Below are 19,105 nucleotides of genomic sequence, written 5' to 3'. Positions count from 1 at the left end.
CACGACCTAATCATTAGTATTTAAAAACAAATGTATTTATGAAAATATAGAGTTCTTTGCGGACTAGGCTTACGTATATTTATTTGAAAACTGATCCATAAGCTAGAAAACTTCTCTGGTTTGATCTCATATATCGACAAAGCCGCCTGAACACAACATAAATCCGATCTGTAAGCTAAAAAATCTCTATGGTTTGATCTCAGATCCCATCAGAACTCCGTTTTATAAGCTAAAAAACTTCTGTAGTTTGATCTCATGCATCAAAGCGCCTTGAACCCATATAACCATCAAACATTTGCTTAGATGAAGACTTAGATAAATTGGCTTAGATAAAGCCAATTAAACTGAAACAAAATATTAACTAGACACGTCTCAAAAGGTTTGAAATAAAGTAATGTACCTAAAAAGAACTCAATTTCCAGAGGCTACACAAATTTTGGCTTCCCCGAGAGGTTTCCTTACCACTTTCTATGCTACTACTTCCAACTTTTCAGACTTATACAAAGCAACACTTTAAAATACCGTTTTCAACGGTTTGAATCAACTAAAGCAATATAAACACACCCTCGTAAGCGCAAAGTCCATAGAACCCCGCCTGCCTGTAGCAAAGCATTACCAACGGCTTTCAAACGCTCCACCGTTGCAACTTGAGTCGTTACTGCTGTACATGACAAAACGGAAGTGAAGGGAATTTTTTTCGAATTATCCTTGTTGCTGTCGTATTTGTTSTATTTTTTTCGCCTTCACTGCCGAACAGCCTGCCGTTGAATGTTATGGACGCTCTTTGCAAGGCCGCCAACGTAACCGCAACGCAACGAAATTCGATCGCAGGACTTCCCAGCGGCTAAGGGTTAAGCAATCAATAGTCGAAGAATGTTTCGAACCGTACAAGCGGCAGTGGTTTTTCTTTACCCTCAACTTTACTTGCCGCGCATATTATGGCTGTTGCTGCTGCTCCTGCTGCTGAGTGCGACTTGCTGCCTGCAGTAATGTTTGCACTGACTGCCTTTGGCGGTCGTTTGCCAGTGCATTCTCATGTTTTATTTAACGGTATTTTATTTGCGTCAGCCGCCGGGTCTTRATGGCTTGAACAGCAAGTTTCGTCAGGGTTGGCCGCAGGCAGAAGTTACGTGAGGCGACGATGAAGCGACAGAATGATTGTAAGCGCAGAAAAAAAAGCTCTAGAAAACAAGTAGAGAGTAACGGCATATATTTTTTTATTTTGCAGTGTATTTTTGAGACTTTCTTTTCACGTGAATTATATTTTTATTAAGCAAATATCCATCGTTTATTTTTATTCTAAGGTGTAGAAAATGTAAATACATAGATGAGTATTGCCCCGCGACCTTAGATTTTTAGTGCACACTCCAAGCTGAAACGAGGTGTTACCAATTATTTGATATCAAATTATGGACGCTACAAAAAAATAACGGTACTAATAATTGGTTTAATTAATACTTTTCCTTGTAGTATATATTAGCACAACATCTGCAGGGAGAACTGCCCTTCCAATCAATCAATTTACATCTGCAACACCCTACAAATTGTTGTTGCTGATTAGATTCTATGCTCACTGCTATTGTGCCGCCTACAACTGTTATTAGCTTGCATTCGCTGCTCTCTATCGCCACTTCATCAGCAGTGTTTGGTCGTGTTCGCAGTTATTAGTGCGGTCAACCAGTCGATGCCACTCGCTTTATAGCCATTGAATGTCCTCACTGCAATTGTAAGCCACCACAAAATCAACGCCAATGCATTAAGTACACTAATACTTGCTCACACATGTACATTACACTATAAATCCCGTTGCGGGACCCACCCAGTAGTAAGAAAAATCGATTGACGTAAACAGAGGATTGTGTTTAAACTTAAAAATAATATTAAAAGCGAATATCAGGCAAGACTGTGGAGAATTTTTCGAGTTAAGAAACACTGGGGAAACATTTATCTTGTAAAAATACCCTTATAGAATATTTGAGACTAACCATCTCAACGATAAATGTTAGAATCCCTGAGCTAGATATTTCCCAACCCTCTTCAAACTCAGACCAAGTAGCCAAAAAACATCCGTTTGAAGGAGAGAAAAAGTGAGAAGGCGAAACTTCAATTGACCATAGCAGCGTCTTCCAAGTTTAAGTGGCTGCCATATATATAGTAGTAGATACGTAGATGCCCATAGGACGTTAGTGATATTAGCAGTGAATTCGGTGACAGTACGCTCAAGACTAGTGAAGGGTTGTCTAAGACTCCTTGTATCTAGTACAGAACTTTTTATGATTGAACTGGTTTAAGTGCCTGGACACAGTTATATTGCGGCAACCTCTATGACTACCAAGCTTGCTAAGACAGGTACATAAGTCTCTATAGCTGCGAAATGGGAACGGGTAGGAGCTCCGTTGGTTTCCTGTGATTTATTACTGGACTGACAGCGCTTAGACCTGCTCAGCAAGCGTTGGTTAGCTGCCAGCAACTTTGCAGTCGCAAAGCCTTTTTGGTCGTTATTCTCACCAAGCTCCACCTTTCAATAGTTGCAGGAGATCTAACTAGACGCAGTCTGATCGTAATTCATGAAGTAAGATTGAACATCTTACCGGTTGCCACCTGCATCAGCCTTTTACCGATAAGACTGAACATAACAGTCTAAGTGTGATCCCACCGCCATAATGAGGTTTTAGCCGTCTATCCTAACCTTATAGTCATAAATATATAATCTTATCAAATCTGAAGTTGCCGTTGCAAGTGTTTTGGAAAGACTACTTTTTGATGTACACAAGTATTCGAGTGGCATAAAATATTCAGCTCTCACGGATCTTTGATACAAAAAACGAGTCAATGCTAGACTCAGTCCATGGAAGTTCTAAACTTTTTGCAAAAACCATTTCGAGCAGAGGGCATTGGCAACGCAGCTGAGTGCTCTACAAGCATCAACGGCATCATTATTGATGACAAGACGTGGGTTTTTAAATATGATGTCGAAGATGTACAACAATCTAGCGAATGGCGAATGGCGAAAATGAACCAAAATCGAGAAGACCATACCTAAATGAATACAGTGAATGTCATTCCGAGGCCTATATGTTAATATCATAATATAATATCATATTCATACACTTGGTATGAAAAATTGGATTAGGCGTTGGCGTACTTGTAAGGAGTATGTTCAGAAAAATTTGTATTTTAAAATAATATACATATATAAGTATATATTAATATTTATTTCTCAGTCCGGGTCAATTTTGATCAAGTGTTAGATAAGTGCAAAATTATATTAGAATCAGTTTTACATTAAACTGGGATTTGATAATGACAATGGATCCAAAGTCAGCTTAAAACCCTTTTCTACTCTAAACGTGACCCAAATAAGACTCATTGCTTTAACTGCCTTACTGGCTGTAATAACCTTTAAATAACTTTCAGCGAAATTACAGACAATCGTCAATATGTGTTTCCCATTACGTCCACTCCTAACTCATACATGCTATGTATGATTTGATCGCCACACCACTAATGTATGAAATATCTACTTGGGTTTGAGAGGATTAAGGATTTGATACACTGAACACAAGGCGAAGCGCATTCATAAATGCTTAGCTGGCTAAATAGCTAATCAAGAGCTAAACGATTGCCGCTGGTCCTACTTAATATGTACTACAAGTTGCACTCTCGACTCTTCTGGCCACAATTCAATTATACACTTGCTTTCGATTTCACGTTGTCTCGCCACGGCGCCGATTCCTTTGAGTTTCTATGCCAATTATGACGATTAAAGCAGCGCGTTTTGCACTAATTAAACTCGACGCAACTTACAGTTATACATACTTAGCTTTTAATTGGAAATACTGCGGGCGTGGAGTAACTGTTGTGGTTGAGTGTATTAAATAATGCGAGATATTTAGTTGGCCGAGACCACAAAACATTGCCACAAATTAATTAAGAATAACAGAGTGAAGCGAATGAAGATTAATGAAGAGTGATAAAGATGAATGGATGTAAATGAAGATGTGGTTAAGTTGCATGAATTAGTTGATATCAAACTTTAACCATGTATTAGGCAAGGATAAAACTTTTAAGACATAAACTATCCTGCCCTTCCTCATTTCGGATATTTTCAACATAATCTACAATTTGCTGCTGCTGATATGACAGCAAGTTGCAGCGATGAGCACAATGTCACTCTGATAAGAATGCTGTTAAGTCCCTAACAATACTGCGCTAACGGCTAATGCGTTCTTAATATAAAATATAAGATTTATAGTGTGTAATATATTATTTATTTGACGCAAACTAGCATGCGAAAATTGCTTCCAGCATAACATGTACTCGTACATGCTTATCTACATCTCAGTCGTACCTATATTAAATCTTCAGCGTTTCTTTCCTCTCAACAGCGTTTTGTATATGGCTGCAACAACAAAGCTAGGCGTATTAACAAGTCAATCCTTTTGCCATACTCATGCGGGGCAATAAACCTAACTGCGCTGGAAGAAACGAAAGGATGAGTAGAGGGATAAATAGGTAGAGAATTGTTGCACCAAGTAGGCTGGGGATACAACAAAGTTTCGTCATGTAAATACTTTTCTACATGGATAAAACTTATGCACTCACAAGAATCGAATCGTAAGTCTAGAATCAAAACTGATTTAAAACGTGGATGTATAGAGAAAATTAAGCGAATCTAGAAAATAACCATTCAATATAATTATCCCCTACAAGGTTGAGTCGTAAACTGCTTCGGAACGTACGTATCGTAAAGCATTTCCTTAACCTTGAATTTTTTTTATTCTGTGTTTGATTGAAGGATCTCCCTTTCAGTCAAAATGAGTTGAAATCAAATCAGGCTCCCTGAAGACAAACAGTTTTTTGCGTTGCAGACAACTTAGTTTTGGAAAAATCTGTAATTTCTTGAATACGAACACGCATTACCTCCAAACCAAAAACTCGTATTTCCGCTAGTCATAAAGACGACGAAAAAGGATAGTTTCTTGAAACACTTGTTAAAACCCTATACTTAATACAGAAGAATATATGAAATTCTCTTCACTGAAAGCATTGGAACGTTTCAGGTAATGCAGTACCATGTAGAAGTATTCTATAAAAAATATACGAAAGAATCCGTAATTAAGCATAAATAAAAATCTGTAACTCTGAGTTTCGATGTTGGAATGTTGGAAAAATGCAGCTCGTAATCTGCTTTTTATAAAGCTGGTAAATTTCTTGATAGTTTCTATCTTTCTAACAAACTTCCTAAAAGTATTATTGTTAAATTTGGGTACAAAGTCAGAGGCATATCTCCGACCTAGAGATTTCCGAAAAAGTGCGGTATTCCAAGTTTACAAAAAAAGCATAGGCCCAGATTTCAAAAGAAGAAACAGTGTTCCAAGTTTTGAAACAAGAACATATGGTATGGATAGTCCCGATCGATAGACTTCAGATAAAAGAACAATGTTCCTAGTTTACAAAAAGAAATAATTCCGATCGATAGATTTCAAATAAGTAAGTAGCGTCCAAGTTTGCAAAACACATAGTCTCGATCGATAGACTTTAGACGAAGGACCAATATTCCAAGTTTACGACTGCAAAAAAATTAGTTCTGCTCGATAACAGAAAGCTGGCAATAAAGTTACGTCTAACGATTATAAATGAATAATCTCGAAATGCGAACCTCAGTCAGCCTCCACCTAAAGTCATAGCAAACATAGTAGACCCTCAAATGCAGCAGACACTAGCTGTATCAATGTAGACTATACACTTTGTACCAAACTACAATATCACATTAAAAGTAGTAAGAATCTGTAGGCAAACAGGGAACAGTCAAGAGGTAAGAGCGGCGAAAGATGTTAAGCCATCGAACGTTTGAGTTGAGTCGGCGTAAGGCTTTTGCGCTCAACTTAAAGTTACAATGAACAAAAGAATTTTTTGTGCTACAAAATGGGCACTACTAAGCCGACATTTCCCCGCACTGTCACTCCAGAGTAGCGTCTCTTCTAAGAGAAAATCCTTTCATTCAATGATTGCTAAATGCGGCATATTGCCTCGGCTGCGTGGGACAGTTGAGTAGCAAGAGACACATCATCATTATGGAATTTGTACTTGAGTGCTATTTTCCTCCCCATTTGCCACGCAGCGGCTGCACGAGTATTACGAAATTTGTTGCGAAGGCAGAAAATGAGGAACGGAATACAAATATTTCGCTCGGCTACTTTTTCTTTCTCATTTTTCTTAATTTCTCTGAAGCGAATCCTTGCAGAAAGCAGAAGGACTTCAATTTGCGCACACTAACCGACACACACGAACACTGCATACGAAGGACTTCGAAAGTGCTTTCTGATGAAGCTGTTGTGGGCGGGGAGAATGAGTTATTGGAAAATAAAGTGTTTAACACCAAAGCAAATGAATTGCAAATCTTTTGAAATTACCGAAAGTAGGAAAATAAAGCAAAAAAGGATGAAATAAGGGAAAGTGAAAGCAAAAAACCGAAAAGAAATAGAAACAAAAATCTGAAAAGTAGAAAAGGGCACATGCCAGTACTTTACTACAAATCTGAAAGTGTTCGAAAAAAATCTGTCTACTTTATTTATTGAGTATCCGGGCAAATGAAAATTAGAAACTCACACAATGAATGAAAGGAAAAGGGAAAAAAATTACAGTAATAAATGTACCAAGGATATACATGTGCAAGAATGAGAAGCGAGTAGGATAAAGGTCAACAATTTGCCAAGCTTACAATATCATACCCACCAGAGCTATCACTTCAAACCCGAAAAAGTGTTAATGTAAACATAACTTCGGTTCGTGCGAGAAAAATAACCAAAAACATGAGGGCATAAACTCAAAACTCAAAGGCACAGCCAGCAGAAAATGGTGTGCAAGAAAAATCATTTTTCTTCTTTCGACAAAAGCTCCCCGAAGTGCTCAGAAAGTAGCATGTGTAAGTAGCGAGTTTGAAATTGATGCGAAAAAATTGTGGAAATGTATGTTAAGATGTTGTTAAGAAAATATATGCGTTCCAGTTTGTTACAGCTGCAGCAAAGCCAATAAATTATCAGTTGCAGCACAGCCGTGTGTAAAACGGAGGGTGCAGATTGTGGATATGCAGGTTGAAAGCTTTGGACTAAGGTGCGCACTCATTGTAAGGCACTCAGGAGGATGCACCTCACATAATATATTCTTATAGGAGTATATATATGTATAGTTGACATGCCTACATATGGACATTGAAGTTGATCGAGATGCCTTACACTCTTTACATATGTATTATATTAAATAAACAGGTTTAGAGCAGTGTTTAACCTACTCATTGGCAATTTATCGACTTCTTATCTTAAAAAGTGACGATGATGAAGCATGACTAAATTTTTTACTCGAGTTCAATTTATAGTGCACCAAGAGATCAATTTTTAAACTCGAGCTTAATCAACAGTTATGAAAAGATGACAATGTAGATCCAACGTATGCTCCTTAAGTGGCGAATATACAGGTCACACAAACAAACTTTCTTTGCAACCCTGTGCTATTATGTCCCCTGATGCATGTTCTTCTATAGTAGCCTCATAATTTCGAGGATTACGATCTCTATTAACAACTATAATCTAGGCACACCATTCTATAAGAGTGTATAGTTGCTGGCGATCGTTGAAGACATGCCTCGTTCTGGACGACCTTCGACCGCTTCCACTGATGAAAATATTTTAAAAAAAAAAGTAAAGAATATGGTGCTTGAAAATCGCCAGACAAGTGTTAGAGAGATGGCAAGAGAGCTCAACAATTCGCGTGACGCGAGTTCGTACGATTGATTTTGGTGAAAATTTTGGAAATGAAACGCGCTCTTGCATGGCTCACGCTGACAATGCTGAATTTTTTTTCAAAAAGTGTACAATTGTGACCGAATTTAAAGAATCAAAAACAATGAATACGATCGATCAACCACCATATTCATGACACCATGTGATTTTTTCTTGTTCCCCAAATTGAAAATGCCGCTTTTTAGAACCCCTTTTCAGTCGATCGAAGAGATAAAACAAAATTCGCTGAAGGAGCTTAAGGCCATCCCAAAAAGTGCTAATGGAAAGCGTTTCGAGGACTGAAAAAACTACTGTGTACTAAATCTGGCGAAGATTGGTTTAAAGGTGACAAAATAAATATTGATGAATAATTAAATATTTTGCGTTTTATTTACAATTTCCTGGTACTTTTTTGTGAGAATGCGTGTCCAAAGAAATGTTAAGTGGACCAATGGAAAGTTCTCGAAGAACACTTCCTCCCCATAATCTCCACCGAACTTTAAAAATTAGAGAAATATTGTAGGAAGCAATTTGATATAGTTCAACTACTCCAAGTAGAGGAAGATTGGGATATGTATTGTAAGATTCTAAGGTTATACAAAACAGTTGTAAGAAAAGCAAACCAGAAGCCGGTGCATAATATTGTATACTTGACTATAGCGGAATGGTATCCAGTGAAGAGCAGTTTTGTCTACTAATGGATAGTCGCCTCCACAGCAACTCCGAAAACCATGCGGTTGAGTACACAGAAGACACGGGAGTATAGATAGTTTCCATTCCTGTAGAGATAGTATCTAAAAGCAACGTTTTCTAGGCCATAAGCAGTTTCAAGCTCTTCAAATCGCTGAGACCTTACGGTAGGTTTCCGGCTGAATAACAGCAATAACAGAGCTACATAATGGTTTAAATACTAATCATTTCCAAAGTGGTACTGCAGTTAAACTATATTATCACGTTCTGAGGGTAAGTCAGGGTAATGCCTTTCAAAATTTCTGATTCACTATATCCTTTTAAAAAAATCCTTTATTTTATTACGAACTCACCTTACTAGCATAGTTATCATATACTTAGAATAATCGCTCTTACCTGAAAGGAAACATAAACAGAAAAATATAAATTATTTATGGTAATTAAAGTAAAATAATTTAAAAATAAATAAAAAAAACTTGCGTTAACTAAAAACTTTTTCAATTAATCATAACAAATTAATTTAGTATTCAACTATTTTTCTTTTTCTGCCCCTTTGAAACAATCAAGAGCATTTGACTGGAATTAATTATTTGACTGATTACTTTTTTCAACTGAATGACTGTGGAAACATATACTAAATTGACTGTAACACACCGACGTTGCATGCCTTGAACGTAGCAAAACGCAAGCGAGAAGCTGTTCAAGCTTAAAGTTGAGTTAAAAGGCGAAAAGTGCTTGCGCCACGAAAATTTTCGAGCTGCATTTGGCATATCCGGTGCTTTAAATCATAAAATACAAATTACCAAAGCAGGCAGCAAATGAACACAGACAACGCTGGTCCTTGATCCACACACATACACACGCACACTGAGAGAGAAACAGTGAGCCACAGTAGGCATCAACGCATAGGCCATAACATAAGCGATATTGGTGAGGCAGCAGAAAGTGGCAATAGTATGGCAACGTTACAAAAACAAAAAACCTACAGTAGGCTAGATTTATTTATATGTTTATGGGTGTATATAAAAAATCGTAAATTTCCCAACGGCATAAAGCTGGGTATGCGCCTGGAGCAGCGGTGCAAAAGCGTAAAATTCTTTTTTCACACGTTTGTTGCCGTTTTTGAGTTGCAAACTCCGCATTCCCACACACACACACACATATAAACATGCCAGCGCAAACCCACTTGTATTTGAATGCAGAAAGTGCGACTGTTGTATATAAATTATATATATTTTTTTATATTTTTGTGCCGAAACGCAGATGAGTTGAATATTTTGCAGACGTGGCTTGCCGCATTTTTGCTTGTTGCATAAGATAGCACGCGAATGCTGGCGCAACTGTGTCTTTTACAGCCAACATACTGTTGATGATACGCCGCGCAGGAGCAGTAGGTAGCGAGGTGTGTGACGGCAGACACTACGCAGTTGCGCTAGTGCAACACAGCCGACAGACATGTGTAGGTGCAATGACAATTCGTGGGCGTTCGGTGAAGTGGAGCGTGAAGTGCATATAAAATAATAAATTTGTGTTGTTGTCGGCATTTAAAGTTTTGTACGTAGCGGCAGAAGCAGTTGGCAGGCATAATTTTGTGATTTTTCGTTATATTGAATTTTTTTGGGGGCAGCGCGGCGTATGAGTAATTTTTAGCACGATGTGCAATATGCATATCTAAATGTCTGCTGTTCCATTTTAAAATTTAGGTTTGAAAGGAAAAGTGACTTTTCCAAGCTAAATTATTTGTTTCGTAGTCAGTCGAGCTTATAATAAAAATGCGCGGTGTCTACGTCAGTAAATAAGAAGATTTTAAAAATATTTCACGTGCAAAAAAATTATATTGAAAAAATTATAATAAGAATTTTAATGGAATGTATATGTTCTGCATGGATAAAACAGTAACAAGAAACATCGGCTGCATGGAAGCTACAATACCCTTCACAGATACATTTCTTATAACATAAAAGCGCGCAAAAAGTTTTTTTGATTTTGGTCGGTCAGTTTGTACGACAGCTATGTATATGCTATAGGCGTCCGATCGAACCGATTTCCTGGGAGATCGGCGAGGTGCTTTAAAAAATAAACCACGACAAATTTCGTTAAAATATATCGTCAAATTAAAAAGTTTTCCATACAAGAATTTTGTTTTGATGGGTAGTTGCCGTTGTTTTAACGGATGCCTAATCCCCGTTGGGATGGTAGGGATTAGCTAAGTTGTGGAGAAAAAAGGTGACCAGTGTCTTGAGAAGACTCATTGCACGTAGTAAAATATATTGGATATTTCGGGGTCTATTCTGGTCACTCTCGTTTCTTGCAGCAACTTGAGCCCTTCGTCTGCAATGGGTTTGACTTCAAGTACGCCATTCACTGAATAGGAATCGGTGAAGATTTTGATTGCTGCACTGTGAATGGCGGTCAGTGCTTGTCGGAAGAGAGTTGCGTTCGAAGTCTGGTTGGCATATTGTCCGATGTCGTGAACATAATTACCGTCTTTATGTTCCTAGGAGGAGGTTACAAACAGTTCTGTTTTTTCGTTATTATGAAGTAGCATTGTGTGAATGACTGTGTTAAAGGCTGTTGACAACTCCAACGCTACGAGGATCGGGTGGTTTCTGGCTAAGGCTACAAACTATCTCAGCCATGCTGGTCCGACTTTCGACACATCGGGTATTTATTTCGAGTAGAGCAGCCAGCGACAGGTTGAGGACCTTCGTGAGGTAACTTACTCCCGTCAAGCTTAGATACTTTAGCATTAGCATGTTGATTCTATCTGGACCAATCCGTTTAGACGATTTCACCTTATTGATGACACTCTGAACCTCCTCATCGGTGAAGGTAAGTGGTGCGCAGTCTTTTGGCATTTTACGCTGCCGTCGGGTAACACATCATTTGGTTTTGTCTACCCCAGGGTGCAGTGTAAATTGCCGGCTAAAATAGCATGCGCTCTTCTTCAGGTCCGAAAAGGCATGGTAATTGAATTGCATTTCAACTCGGTCATCATATCTCTTCGGATTAGAAAAAGCCTTGACAGTAGTCCAAAGCTTACTCACACCGGTGGAGGGGTTACAGAACTTCAAGTGCTCATTTACCGAATCTCCAAATTCAGATCTCTTATTCGTGGGTCACAGGGATCGGCATGACGTAAGGCGTCGCGCTCGTTAACTAAGACAGCAGCATCTTTAAGCCAGGGATGAAGCGCGCGGTAGCTGCTGCAAACACCTTGTGGAGTTGGCGTTCAATGGTGGTTACGCCCCTAGGAATGGATAAAGCAGTGCAGTTGTTCTCAATAAAATCTGTGAAGCCGAACCAGTTAGCTTTGTTAAAGTTAAAGAAGGTATGAAGTTTTTGTTCACCAACTACGCAAGTTTATTTATTAAACACAACGACTGTTATCAATATCAAAACATCGATAAAAAATCATCATCATCAATATTGACTACAAAATTTATCTATTTTCAAATTTCCACAATATGTCTAAAAAGGTTTCCAATATTTTTCATATACTAAAGTTAAGCAAACGTTCATATTTTATTTATTTATTTATATTTTAAAAGCCATAGATGTCGAAACAATTGAGACTTCTATTCCATTTTCCTCATTTAAGCGCACTCTTACACACCGAAAAGGTCATATTATGAACCCTAACGTGCGTCTAGGAGACTTCAGCATTCATCATCATATACTAATGCAGCCGTCAGCAAAATAAGTAAGCATGATTTGCCAAAAACAAATACAACAAGTACTGAGCAAATACACTATTTCACCTAGCAGACAGTCTAGCAAACAGACAGACAAACAAATTTTAAAAAAATATTCTGAGAAACTCAGTGTAGCGCCGATAGTAAAAAGGTACATATAAAAAATTCAACGCGGGTAAGACGAGAAGATGCAGCTCCCAAGCAAGAAGGTGAGCATGAAAAATTACGAAGCTTAACATTTATGACAGACACAACAGTTGTTGTTGTGGTTGTTTCTTTACTTTTGCGTGAAGTCAACTTCGAATGATGGACCACATAAATTTGCAAGCAAACCGACGGCAACATAAGGAAATAGCAAAGGGGGAATGCGATAGAAGAAAGTCATAATCAAACGCTACATACCAAGAATACACGTAATATAACTGTTTTATATCTATTTTTTAATAACTTTTTATTTTCATTTTTGAATGGTGCTGAATCAACAAAAAAAAAAGAAGGTTATGTAGCAGAGAAGACACCACAATAATACACAAGTCAAAAAAGTCCAGAAGCGGCGTCAGACAAGAATATTTTATTCAACAAAAAAAATATGAAAGAGGTAAAAGACAAGTATTTTATTCACTAAAAAAACTTCGAAAGACGTAAGCAATATTCAGCACACCAGAAAATACGCCCACAAAGGTATGCAACAGGAAAGGGGGAAAAAAAGTGACAGTTAAATTGCGCAATTCATATTTATCATTTTACGTAACTTTTCCATAAGCTGTTTTTTAGTTCTCTATGTGGGAAATATACCGACAATGTTTGTGAGAAAGGCTTTTTGCTTATTTGATAACACTGCCTCATTATGCATGCAACTGCATACTTTTAGGCAAAGTAAGTAAAAATCAATGTCCAGAATGAGCTATCAATTCTAGAGACAGTTTTACAAGAGTTTATTTTGGAAATTTTTTTATTAAATAAGAACTCTTATTCCAAGAAGAGGGTCATCATGCATTTCCTTGAGTTATCTACTTATATTTAAGTATTTTAAGGATAGTTTAAAAAAATTTTTGAAGTTAGAGAGCTGAAAAGCCTTCTTGACATCTTAAAAAAGACTTTCTATTACAACTTCGACTTCTAGTGTTGCGTATACTCATGTATAACATTTTTAAATGCTATAGGAAGGTATATATTTATATTATATGTATGTATATTGAGGGTTGAGCATTGAAAGTTGAAACCGTTTTGTTTGTTTTTTTTTTTTTGTTTTGTTTTTGTTTCTCAAAATATTGTCGATCTTTTATGTGTTCTTATGGACATATGAACTACGTGTTATCTGATTTGGACTTACATATTAACCGCTTCATTGTCTGAAAAATCACCTACTCAACTTGATCCGGATTTAATACCCAAAACATTAATCAAAATGTATTATCTGATTTGGACTTACATATTAACCGCTTCATTGTCTGAAAAATCACCTACTCAACTTGATCCGGATTTAATACCCATAACATTAATCAAAATGTATTGAATGGTTCCATAACAGAAGTAAAGTCCTTTTAAGCGTTGTTTCGGTGTTATCATCATTAAAAGAGGTGCAACATTGATTTCGTAACTTCAATGAAAACATAAAATTTCTAGCAAACTCCGTGTTAAATTTTTCTAGTTGTAAGCCTTTTTTTCGCACCATTGTGGAGACCGCGACGCGAAATAATGCGCTCACCAAAAGTATCCTACAACCATGGATTGCCGGCTTCATTTTTGAAGAAATATGGACCAGTGATAGTCGCTGCTCATAGCTCCGGACTTTTTGAGGATATAACGGCGTCTCAACAATGGCTTGCGGATTATCATCACAACAAATGTCACAATACTGTTTGTCAACGTACCTCTTCAACCAAAAGTGCGCTTCATTGTTGAACAAAATTTTCTTGTGAATATAGGCATGGGGCCCATTTTGTTTTGTGCCCATTCACCGAACGTGTCACGCGCTTCAATTTTTGCACGAGTTGGATCCTTACGCAAAATCTTCCATAAAAGGGATAAACACAACTCCAATAGTTGCCAGCGATGGCGGATGAACAAAACGAACGCCAACAAACACAAAGAAATGGGCGGGATGAGATAGATACCGATGGTCGAAGAGAAAATCGAGACGCATTTGCTGACAAAAAAGAGAGATGCGTGAGTGCTAAGAGCTTGACAAGCTGGCCGACAGGGGTAACGAAAATTCTGCGAAAAGATGCGACGACTAACAAAGGTTTTAAGACCGGAACATACTCTTGTAGAACCCCCCGAAATTATGGAGAGAACTTTATTCCAGCCTGCTGAAGGGCAGTGAAAGCATAACATCAGGAGATAGTGAAAATCACAAAAAAAAAAAAAAACGATTCCTCAATCGATGACGATGGATCAAAAGTTCCGTTAAGGAGCATGCATCAGCTTCTTTGTAGAATATGGTCGAACGAAAGCATGTCCGATGATTTTAAATTAAGTGTGCTTCATAGTGTAAGAGAGGCACTACAATCTGCGCCAACTACCGTCTGATAAGCCTCATTAACATCGCATATAAGGTTATATCGAGTGTGATGTGTGAAAGATAAAAGCTCACCGTCAACAAACTGATTAGACCATATCAGTGTGGCTTTAGACCTGGCTTATCAACAACCGACAAGATAATCACCTTGCGCAAAATCTGCGCCAACTACCGTCTGATAAGCCCCATAAACATCGCATATAAGGTTATATCGAGTGTAATGTGTGAAAGATAAAAGCTCACCGTCAACAAACTGCTTAGACCATATCAGTGTGGCTTTAGACCTGGCTTATCAACAACCGACCAGATAATCACCTTGCGCAAAATCTTTGGAAAACCCCTGAAAAAAATATCGGTTGATTTCAAAGCTGCACGAAAAAGAACGGCCCTTCATGCAGCCATTTCGGAATTTGACAGGGCTGAATCGAGAAGATTATTCTGCTTTTTCTAGGTTGAAGAAAGAAGCGAAGCAAATGGGTCTGGTAGTGAAAGAAGGCAAGGCGGAATAGGAATATCTTTTGTCATTAAACAAACAAATATGTCAGCATCGAAATCCAACGCAGAATAACACTTACCAACAGGTGCTACTTCGGACTGTGTAGGCAATTGAGAAGTAAAGGCTTCTCTCAACGAATAAGACAAAATTCTACAAGTCACTCATCTTCTCCGTCCAGCTATATGGTGCAGAGACATGGTCGATGACAATTTCTGATGAGTGGAAAGGTTCTGTGGAAGATTTATGGCAATGGCGAATGACGGAGTCGATGGAACAGATATGCGACGAGATATTGACACAGTAAAGCGAATTAAGGCTTCTCTGGCTAGGTCATGTCGTCCGAATGGATGAAGTATCCATCCAGCTCCGAAAGTATTCGGCATAGTATCCGCCGTAGGAAGCAGAGGAAGAGGAAGACTTTCACTCCCTTAAAAAGACCAGGTGGAGAAGGTCCAGGCTACACAATTTGCGCCAAGCAGCGAAAAGCAAAAGGACTGACACGCTGTTGTACACACAGCTGTAACCATTTACGCGTTTACTACGCATATAAAGAAGAAGAATACGAAAATTCAGTTAAGCCACTAAACCACCAATTTCTTACATAAAATTCTCCAAATTATTAGCTGTGTCGGAAATTAAAACTGAAACTAAAAACTCTACAGAAGCTTACATATCTCAAACTTAATTAATTTTCGCAATATTTCAGTGAGCGCCACTCAAAAATGCAGCTCTGCGCTTTTCCACCCCTCTTTCTTAAAGACCGCTGTGCTTGCTATAAAGCAAATTGACACAATCGCTGGCGAAGCATGCAAGTACCCACGACACTCAATTGAAAAGAATACGTTGCGCGTATGCTCACCTGCAGTGGGTGCTTTGAAAACTTCTGCAGACCGACAGATTTATAATTTATTTATAATGCGTTCAAAGTGGAGTTGCGGCAAACATGCTTGAAAACGCGTGGGAGTAAGCGGGGGGGCCAATGGCATAAAAGCTAAGAAAACAAACTGAAGAGGGATAGTAACTGGTGCATCCCCTAAAAATGGCAGGTAAGTACGCGTAAAAGAATGGCATTACGTATTCACTTAAGTATGTAGGACTGTATGTGTGTGTGTGTGTGTGTACACATGCTCAGAATTTATGTGGACTTAATCTATTTGCAGAGAAATGCGCTCGAAAATGCATACAACGCATAGCCATTTGAGAAGCGTAGCAAAATTGGGGGATCAAACAAGCAACGGCAAACAACGCCGTGAGGTATTTGGGTGAAGTGGGGTGAGGTTAGGTGAAACATGTTACGCGACACGTTACGTGCAGCGTGAAATGTACCGTGCGTACCGCACACATATCATTATTAATGCATTGCTCTCCATTGAATTATATATTTTCGCATTCGCATTTGAGGTGGAAAATGCAAAGCCGTAAAGTGGGGGTTACTCAACCTCACCACACGCCCAGCGGGGCAACACATACGCAATCATCATTTACGGCAAACGTAAAGGATATATTACGTAGCTACATACATACATACAGTATATGGGGGGAAAAGGGGTGCTGCTGAAGTGGCGTAAAAATGCGAAATTGCTAAGTTGGCTGCGCGCTGTGGGCCCTAAACCGTTAGTTGGGGTTCAGTAAACCCACTTATTTTCATTTTATTTATATTATTGTTGTTTTTCATATGCTGTTGGCTCCACGAAGCCCAAGTGCATCGATAACACGGAAAAGCAGTTGGAAAACGGTATAATCGTGTTAAGAGGACAATTGGATATTCATGACGGCAAACAACAAAAATACACACAACAAACAACTGGCCTCTACCCGTTGGCTATGTGGCCAACAAGGGACGCTAGCGCTACGGCATGAGCACAAATACGTTAGTGTTGTTGTTGTATAAAAGTGGATGTATGGCATAAACATTGGGTATAATGGACTGACTACAGTTCGATGTGGACAATATATGATTGGCGGGTCAGTTCATATGTTGAGTTGTAAATTCTATTTGACGGCGGAGGAGTGGGTGTATGGGTGCGCTTCTACGCTTTGCGTGCAATCCCTTTCCCATGTGGGTGTTGTGCGTAGTTTAGTTGTCAATTGATTGTTTTGAAAATGTGTTGGACAACGGACATTGAACACGAAATTGTTTGCGTCCACATAAAGAGTAAAATAAAATACGCTTTTGTATTGTTCGATGATGATGACATGTGTGTAGCGCAAGATAGGAAAAATTGATAGCACACTTCAAATACAGGTGTGTACATATTAATGGAAACAAAATATACACTTTCCAAACTTTGATAGAGAGTAAGTAACACATAAGGAATCCATAATGCAGTGACGGAATGGAGCACTCATAACGGCATTTTCTTCTCGAACATACCACTGAGGCATATGCAGGTGGGGTGAAGTCGCTGGAGAAGAGACGCAGTAAGCTTTTACAGCGATTGATCGAAGCTCAAGGGGCCGATAGCCGAGCTGCTATACAGACCTTGAGCTCGCTGACAGTGAGAGTGTCTGACCATAGCGGAATCGTTGGAAACTGTAAATCTGATAAGCTCGCTAGCACAAATCCTATTAAGATGGGAACGAACAGGTGTCCCCCTGTCTTTGTGCATTCGGACGCGGCATCTATAGGCCTTGCGCGAACTCAGTACCACTTGGTCAGCAACCAGCATTTGTGGTGTTGCGAAAGCCATCTGCCAAGAGTGGAACGCAAAAGGCCGATGGAGCTACTAGCTCTTAGCAAGGTTCACTTGATTTTGAAGAACGCAACTTGTCGAAGTTGCAGGAAAGAAGCTGGCTTTAGGTGCTTTGTAGATCTATGACAGTCTTTTTGATCGGTACTTTGGAGTTCTAGGCAGCACTACGGACAACAGTTTCAAGCAGTCCAAGTGGGATTATTTGTGGCCTCACTAATATTAGCCTTAACACATAAAAATATATAAAATAATATAATAATTGAAATTCAAATATTTTCAAAACCAATACTCATAAGTATACCTCCAAGTTTCTGTAGACCAAGCCGAAGTTATGATTCTCGGGTAACATGGCATTTTTCAGAGATTACACCCTCATCTTAGTTCTCAAGATGAAAATGGATAAAAGAAAAATGGAAACGCATGTGAATTCACATTTTGTTTACAAATAATACATTTTTCAAAGACTGTGTGAGCGAAAAGTATTAAGTATAACGTGATTATCATGGGCAAAACAGTCAACAAAAAATATTATTTAAACACTTGCGTCGTTTGCGTCAAATTATTCGTCTGAAACGGCCGGAATTATGTGCGAAAACACTTAGTCCCTTCATCACGATTATGCGTCAAGTCAAACTGCATGGGTTCTTCAAGGTTTTTTCGTCAAAAACTCCACTCATATCGTTTCGAAAGCACCCGTTTTGGCTCCTTTGGTATCAAAACATCCAAAAATCGTCATGCATCGACAAAGTAGCTTAAGATAATCTGGATACCAAAAGCTGAGAATTCCAAAGTGTTTCGAACATATCCAGGGATTCTCGGGATAATCAAGAAAGAAGTGCTGAGATGATACCGTGTCTAATTTTTATTTCTCCGCATGGACGGAGTTATACGCATGAGCCTTACGACTAGTGGAAAACAAACATTGCTGACGCTAATATATCAACCGGACCTTTGATGATTCACTTTGGGCCGAGAAAAAAACATATTTTGGCCAGCAAACTACAGACTACAGACAGACAGGAATTTTAGAAACGGAGTGCTCTTTCCCACTTTCGAATCTTTTTAGAAAATATTTATATAATTCTCAGTTCTCATAATAAGCTCAACACTGTAGGCATAACAAATACAGTTGTTGTATGAGTTTTCAAATAGCAAAGCAATCATTGAAATGCTAGGACGTACACGCAAATACCCAGTTACATAGACTAAAATCAATCGTTTATTGTTTA

General features: G+C 38.5%; 1 protein-coding gene and 1 long non-coding RNA gene across 3 annotated transcripts in view; one reads left to right on the top strand and one right to left on the bottom strand.

Moving 5' to 3' along the window:
• Window positions 1-19,105, bottom strand: part of LOC108967862 (stathmin) — a gene marked incomplete in the record, with an annotated part of 205,871 nt that overhangs the window by 143,921 nt on the left and 42,845 nt on the right.
• On the top strand, window positions 12,246-12,871 carry LOC108967864. The gene is made up of 3 exons (XR_001993291.1): window positions 12,246-12,375; window positions 12,424-12,579; window positions 12,664-12,871. It is a non-coding gene; the product is annotated as an uncharacterized LOC108967864 (long non-coding RNA).

This window comes from Bactrocera latifrons, unplaced genomic scaffold, assembly GCF_001853355.1.
Source record: "Bactrocera latifrons isolate USDA-ARS-PBARC rearing strain unplaced genomic scaffold, ASM185335v1 scaffold_2, whole genome shotgun sequence".
Classification (NCBI taxonomy): Eukaryota; Metazoa; Arthropoda; class Insecta; order Diptera; family Tephritidae; genus Bactrocera; species Bactrocera latifrons.
Note: the sequence above shows the minus strand (reverse complement) of the source record. Positions and strands in the feature narration are given on the sequence as shown.